Raw genomic sequence first — 8250 nt, 5'->3', positions numbered from 1 at the left:
TATTTGGATCAAACACTTGTAATAGTTGTGGATTAATTTCCTTCCCATAGTCAAAACAATAAAAGCCAGGCACTATTTTATTAATTTCCAAACCAACGCCAGATAAGCAGAATTGCATTTAAAAAAGTAAACACCCTGCCATAGAATTGGAGGATATGTAAGCGTTTGGGGTTTTTTTTCCTGTGTCTATAAAAGGGGGAGGGTTTTAACATTATGAATAGATTTCATTTTGTAAGTTGTGCTACAAAGCACTGATAAGACCACGGGAAAGCAGCAGAGATTGAGGCAGAGCAGGAAGAAATACCACCCATATTAGGAGACAGCCACTTACTTAGTGGCTCCCATTTGAATAAAGATGCCATTGTTCAGCCAGAAGAATGCACATATTCACAGGCCCTGCACAGAATAGCTCAGTGTATCTAGAACTCCAGAAGTGTCCAAATTACAGCCGCGGGGCCAAAACTGCCCTTGAGTCTTTCTGAAGAATGACCCTCTGCTTAATTAATCAGTGCTTTAACTGTGAGTGATCCCAGGACACACTTTTCTCAGGCCTTTTTCTTAGCCCTGCTTGTTCAGAACAAACCTTTAAATGTTCTCTGAGTGATTTTTGACCATTTTTTCCCCTTTCAAGATTATTATTTCCTGTTTTACTGTGAAAGCTCATTAGAAGCAAAGACCAGAATCTAGATGATCTCAGTCCAGTTTACTTGGATAGGAAATGACTGACTCGGGATGGAGAGACACTGGCTCCCTTTCAAGGCCTCCCACAAAAGTTTAAGTCCACAGACTCCCAAAATATTGCTACTGCAATTTTCTTGCCATATAACACATAAGAATTATAGCAGGGCTGATGAGCTTGTAAGTGCCATTCTGTTAGTCATATTTGATCCCATTGCCATAACTCCAGCTGTTGTGCATGGGATCTACCAAGATCTCTTTCCCATTTACTCTACACAAGACATGTTTGAATTTTCAGCAGTGAGTACTCCTCTCTGTCACAGGCCAGATTGTCTGGATTCTCATAAAGCTTTTTTCTTTCCTATCTGGAACAAAACAGAAATTTGATAGCAACGAGAAATGCATGAAGGCAATGAAAATCATTGTGCAAAATTTCTCTCCAAATGGGACTCCACCTTGTCCAACTAGTTATGAAGATAAAATTCCTCCTATTCAAGTTAAACAAGGAAAGAGAAAGGTTTTGCTTAAATGAAAACAGCATCATCATTTTTTAACAGTGATCTTGACTGTGAAAACCAAACTCATTTTGACGATATTTAGAAACTTGTAACAAAATATACAAACTAAAAAATGTTAAGACTTTAAAAAAGTTAGCATGAATGTTTTGAAAAGCTATAGTGTTAATATAATCTGCAGCTGGGGAAGCTGGAGCCATACTGTTAGATAGGCCCTATCTTATGATATCCAGTATTAAGCTAAGTAAAATGATATGACCGGATGTCCTAACTAAATTTAGTAGTCTGGTGAATTGCCACTCTACTAAATTTAGTCAGCCCATAATGGGCATTGAATATCTACAGCCCAAATGATAAAATCTGTCATGCTTTTTTAGGCTTCCAGCAAAGGCACAATGTACTATGTTGCACTATTAAGAAATAAGCAAATCTGCAAGGGAAAGCATGAAAAGGGGGAAACCAGGACCTTCAGGAACACAGAAGGAATGAGGGTGTGTCAATCCACATCCTCATGCTCAACATTACCTAGCAGCAGATGAGGGCCATGGGTGCTCCCCAGATATGTGACCTGAAGGAAAAGGCAGTAGAAGGGGAGGAGGAGGAAGAGTTTCTAGGCACCCTAATCCTCCCCACTATAAAACTGCCACTCCAAATGTACCTTTGTGTTGGAGTCATGGGAAGAAGATTGGTTACAAATGGTAGTTGGGCTCTCTGAGCCTTGCTGCTCTTACAGAACATGTGCTGGCTCTGATTTCATACCATTCCTTTTGCACTTTCCATTTTGGGCTCTGAAATCCTGATGGTAGACAGAGAAGTATATTTTGCAGAGATTTCCACGTATCTGTGAGCCAGCCTTACAGCTGTGAAAACTGCTAAGTCACTCTTCTCAAAACCATATTTGAAGTGTTACACATTTCCTGCTGTTTAGGGGGATTTCTTCTCAGTCCATGTGTGTTGTGACCGCTCTACTGGTTTGAAACCATGCAGGACACATTTTTTTTATTGAATATGAGATATAACAAGGCTAGAAGCTTTTACAAAATCTTCTATTCACAAGTAGAAAAAAGTAATTGGACATGAAAAGGAATTACTATTACATTATTCTTAAGAGAGTTGCATCCTTCTGTCCTCATATAAAAATCTATTGGGATGCCCTATGCAACTCAGTGATGCTTTTTAATAACAGGCAAGAAATAGTGCCCTTGTCCTCACTTCAGTTCTCAGTGCAGCAGCAGACACAGATATGATATTCAGGATATTCTGCAGGTCTAGCTTTACACTGAAGGATGAATATCATAAACTGTAAGTGAGCTTTGATCCCCTCCTAGAACAGGCAAATTTAACCTGTCTGAAGTTCTGTAAGCATCATTCTCTGCAAGAAGCAATTTTATTGATCATAGCTGGGTGTACATGTTCAACAGTCAGAGACTGGCTTTAAAGAATGGTATATCTCAAAATAATCAGTATAGAAACTCCTTATTTTCTTAACCTTTTACACTAAACGGGAACAAATAGCACCTTGAAAAAATGCTTTGTCCTTTTGGCAGGGGAGTATGGGAAGCTTCTAAAGTAATAGCTGAGAAGTAGGTATGAAAATAAGATCATTACAACTATTGTCTCTATGTTCTATATTCATGTAGGCACAGTGTTGTAGAAACAAGAGAAAGGAGAGAGGCAGGGTCTCAAAATTCAGAGCATTTTGTTAATTTGTGACATTCCAATTTTCAGTCAGAATTTTCCCTCTTTTAAGATTTTAAAGTCTGAGTTCCCAGTAAATGGTTGTGGCAAATGAGACCACTGTCTGTGAATTCCCTCCTCAGAACTTCTGGAAAGGTTTTCCATTTGACCCCAGTTGCATTTGGAGGTTGTGTAGGGCTCAAACATGCAGGACTATCGATATCATGAAGTGCACCCCTACCAATGTCCTCAATGAGGTGCCAGCCCACCCCTGCTTCAGAGGGGCTGTCACAGAGGAAACTTATCAGCCACCTAGGCACAGTACCTAAATACATCAGGAACCAGGGTGTCCTAGTTCTGCTGCTCACACAGTAACTTGTTTTTCTTTTTATAATTATGTCTTAATCATTCTTTATGCTGAAATAATCATAACATATTTACAACCAGACTCTATTTTAATTTTTGTCTTCAGATCACTTTCTATGTGGCCTCATACTGCCATTCTCAGCCCAAATGACACCCTTCCTATCAAAGCCAATTTGGATTTATTTTCTCAAACACAAGTTTGCAAGGTATCTCTGTCAAATGATTTACTCAAATTCAGATGTTGCATATAGAATTGCTGGTGTAAAGAGGCAGAGCAGCAATTCTGGATCTGACCCAGCAGGTATTGGATTTCTCCTTGGTGTATTTTGAAACTCTATAACGATACCTTATTTGTGTAGCACAGCTTCATAACCCAAAAAATGTGATGCTTGGCTTCATAACCCAACAGATATGTTGCTTGCCTGCTCACTCTAGTTTTGCTTCTTGTTTTGAGTACAGATGAATACTTACTGGCAGGTAATCACTGGAATCCTTTTTCCAAACATCATTAGCTTTTTTTTTTTTTGAGGCTGTTGTTGCTTTTTGTTTTTTCCTGATATGACTTTTTCCTCATCTGCCATGAGTAAATATTTGGAAAAATACATTAGCTTCTCATTATTCTTTAGATGAGTTTCATCTAGACTTGCTCATTTACACATATTCATGTTTTACAAGTTCTTTCCCCCTCACTTTTTAATCAAACTCCTGTTTTCACAAGGCCTCCACTTATTCCTAATTGTCAGTCCCTATTATTTTTGTTCAGGACTGATTTTTTTCTTTTAAAAAAAGCAGCTCTGATGCTCATCCATTTTAAAATCATAATTAACTTCATCTCCTTCCTCATTTGCTAATGGGTCTATTTTCTCTCCAGTATTTCCTTTTCCCCTGGTAGACTCATAAAGTCTCTCTTGTTTCTCTTATCCCCTTTGGCTAACTTTAACTCATTCTGCCTTAAGCTGAGGAAAGGGAGACCTTCACAACACATTGCTCAGAACTTCCACACCATTTTATACTTTGAAAGTCTTTTGCAGACATCAACTCATTAACTCTCATAACATGCCAGTGAGGTAGAGAAGTATTTATAGCTGTATTTTGATAAGGAAAGGGAAGGGGAGGTCTTGCATAATTGATGCTGACTCCAGAGGGGCTGCTCCGAGGGCCAAAACCCCTGTCCATGTGTCTAGGCAAGCAGACAATGAAGCTTGGTGGTGGACACAGCACCATCAACAGCTAAGCTGGAAAGCTGAGCTCAGGGGAGGAAGTGAAAACCTGGCTTTCAGCTGCCTTTATTTCAGTTTAATTTTTAGGTGAAGATTCCACAGAGGTTACACACCAACGTTTCAGTTCAGTTCTGCTGGTCAGATGTTCCTCTACAATACAAGTACCTCTGGCCAAAAAACACCAAGGGTGAAAGCAGAGCAATTGTATGCCTAGAAGATATTTTTGTGAAAAGTTGTCACTTTATACAAGTGTCCAACAAAACTCTTTACTCTTTGATAGCCATTACTTTTAGAAAAACAATTTCCAAACCATATGCTCAAGGTGCTTGGATTAAGATTTAACTAATCCATTTTACACAGGGGCATATAATGGGCTAGGTTTATTTTTGCATGCAAATATGCCAGCCAGGGTTTCCTGTAATTTCCTTTAGTTTCGATATACCCACACAGCACTGTGAGTACAGGATTTTCACAGTGTTTCTTAGCGTGTGGTCCATGGATCACTGGTGGGCTACAAGAAATCAGGAAGTGGTGTATGAAACAACTGCATGATTTCCAAGGAAGACCAAGAGCCTAAGCCATGCAAGCATGTTCCACAGTGAGCAAACACAAGTGAAGGGGGTGGAATCAAATTAAAAAATGATCAAACCTATCTGAATTTTTTGTTGGTTTGCAAATTAAAAGCATTGTGGTTAGGCACACAGCAAAGCCTGGGGATATTTTTGTCATGATCTTAAACAGTGGTTAAACACTGCTTTGTATGTCTGGCAATCTAAAAAGTTAAATGATTTTCATGAGCCTCTTCTTCTAAGCTGATGTCAGCAACATCATCATCACCCTTGCTTGAATGGTGGTGCATCACAACACTGCTCCCTAGAGCTTATTGCAATCCTGCCCCCTACAATTGCTGACCATGGGGATCCTTACTGAGCTCTCTGAGATGTCCTCTCCCTTCCCTTTCTGTCCACACTGCCCTCATTGCCCACCATGCCTCTCTTTTACAGGCACAGCCCCTGCCCAGGGGCTTCCAGAGGGCAAAGTTGGTGCCAGGCTGCAATTTATGGGGCTGTCAACCAGATGAGGTACAGCCCTGTAATCTTCCTCTCTCCAGGGGACTTCCCAGGGTAGAAAGTGAGATGGGATATCAGGTCTAGTTCCTTCATTTTCAGTGCCTTTTCAAGAAAATGGTCCACTTTAGGTCCTGGATCTCTATTTGTATTCATGTGTGTGTGTGTGTGTAGGGGAAAGCATGGGAAGCATCCAACCCATAAAAGTGACTTGCAGGAGAGGCTCAGCACATAGCCTGCTTAATAGCACTCCCAAATTGTGCTGGCTAACTACCCAGTTCCGATGTTTATGGAGGTTTCTTTCTGAGGGCTGAAAGTTTGCATCTGTGCTTCTAGTTCAAGTCCTCTCACAAATTTGAACAAAGAGCTTGTAAAGTTCTGCATCTTCCAAATTGCCCCATATAAGTTACTACTGAAACCACATCCAAATTGCTCCCCCCCTCCACCATACCTTCCACAGAAATGACCTAAACTTTGTCAGGTTCACATGTCCCTAGAGATGATCTCATTTCACTGCTTCAAAAGAGCTTTGGTCTGCACAGCCTGTAGCAGCAAATTTACACTTCAAAAAGCAGACAGCTTTTTCCACATCTTATTCACTTAATGGGTGAGAATGTAAAATTAGTTCCGTTGCTGATGAGGACCTTGAGCCAAATGAAAAGTGTTCATTTGTCAGCACAGACTTACAGCCTAAAACATGATTATATAGGTAATCCAATAATGGATTTTGATGCTGAGCATTTATTTATATACAGAATGTCTTGCTATCTGTTGATAATCAGGCTCTACAATTTACTCTCTTTTGTGTCATTAGCCATAGCAACATCTTCCAGACATATTATATTTGTGTGTCAACATACAAACACACATAAAACCTTCTTGACCAAAATGCTGTCTTTGCCTATTTTCCTTGAAAGAGCACTGGAATTTGAGCTTTTTGTAGTTTAAATATTAGTAGGAAATGAATCATTTTTGACTGAGAACCTCTCTGCATCTTAGAAGTCTTAATAGATTAAAATTTGAAACATAAATTTTGTTTCCTTATCTATAACATCATATGAACTGATTTATCCCTTTTTTGCCTGATGTGAATGCCAGTACCTAATTATTTCAGGTATAAATTTATATACCTTAAATGGTGCCTGTCCTAAAGTATTCCATGTCCTAACATCAGAGGCTATATTAGACTTTGCAAACTATGCGAACATCATTATTTGATGGCTGAACAGATCCACCTTTTATACAAAAGTAAGTAAAACATGTTAAGGTCAATATCAGGCATTGATCCTACATCGGGCACATTAAAATCAATCAAAAACCAGAGAGCTGTTTCTGTATCCTTTTTCAGCTTTCTGACTAATTGCTGTTGCTACCTGATACTCCTGCTGTTGTGTGTATGGCTGTAACTATCTAACACTGCAGTACTTGGACAGTTTACTACTCATTTAAATACAGAATACATAACATTCAAATATTTAAAATGGGGAGACATTTTAATAGCTATGCTACAGTAACAGTCACCAGATATTAAAAAAAAAAAAAAAAAAAGTCTGTGGGAAAGTAAAATCACTCCGGTATTAAACTGGGAGTTAATTGCAAATGTGGGGCACACCTGCAAACTCTGTGAACAATCCTACAACACCACACAAAGCAATTTCTGTGCTAAAGGATAGCTCTGCCTGCAGAAACACCTAGGAACACCTCTGGAGGTGGGATGAAGTCTTTTCTAAATTTGGCAGTCAGGAACAATTTAAAAGTAAAGTCATTAAGTAAAATTTACCTCAAAGGATACTGCAAATCAAGGATGCAGATGAGACGATGTATGAGCCAAACTCGAGCTGTGCCACTGCCTCTCCTCGAAGCAGGATCAGGCCTCCCTGTGTGCTTTTGTTTAGCTGAAATTTAGTCTACAATAAATACTTATATATTGCTGCAACATGATGTTTTATTGGGCTGCACTAGTTTACTAAAAACAGCAGGCTGGTAATAGCAGTGCTTGTGGTTCTGCCTGTAATTCATTTGTGGATGGTAATGCACAGGGAGAGATATGATATAAGATAATAAGGCAAATTAAAAAAACTACTAAACTAAGTACTGGCAATATACAGTATATTAGGACCATGTTCAGACAGGCTGATTCTTTGGATATTTTTATTTTTTGTTTTACCTCAGCAAGGTAATTCATTAGATATTCGCTTGGGTAAAGAATAAATGAATATAGCATACGTTATATCCTCACTTTAGTTGCAGAAACAAATCTTCCCTGTACCTGCCAATGTAATCTTCAGATTTTCGTTATATAAAACACCTCAAGAAAAATGCACCTTGGTAAGATTTACACTTTATTACTCTAATGATTCCACAAACACTGCCACAATGTGATGAAAGGCAAAGCAGTCCTGATCTGATTGAGAGCTAATAAAAATCAGTACTGAAAACTGAAAATAGCACCCTTATCATCTTTCTTTCATTTAGACCTGATTACTAGGGGATTATAATGCAATCACAGCTATGTGTGAGAGGTAGCTATGGGAACCAGTTTTAACTGTTTATCTAGCCAAAGATCTTAATTTAAGTTTGAACACTCTGATTCATTTATATGTAAGACACCAAGGAGACAAAATGCAGAAGAAACAGATGCTCACTTGTTCTTTCCATTTAACTTCATAAGCTACCAGCCAATTTGTCTTTCAGGGACAAAATTAATTTTTGATGACAATGTGAGCA

The sequence above is a fragment of the Serinus canaria genome, chromosome 8 (genome assembly GCF_022539315.1).
Source record: "Serinus canaria isolate serCan28SL12 chromosome 8, serCan2020, whole genome shotgun sequence".
In the NCBI taxonomy this organism is placed as follows: Eukaryota; Metazoa; Chordata; class Aves; order Passeriformes; family Fringillidae; genus Serinus; species Serinus canaria.
The sequence above is the reverse complement of the archived record's forward strand: the minus strand, read 5'-3'. Positions refer to the sequence as shown.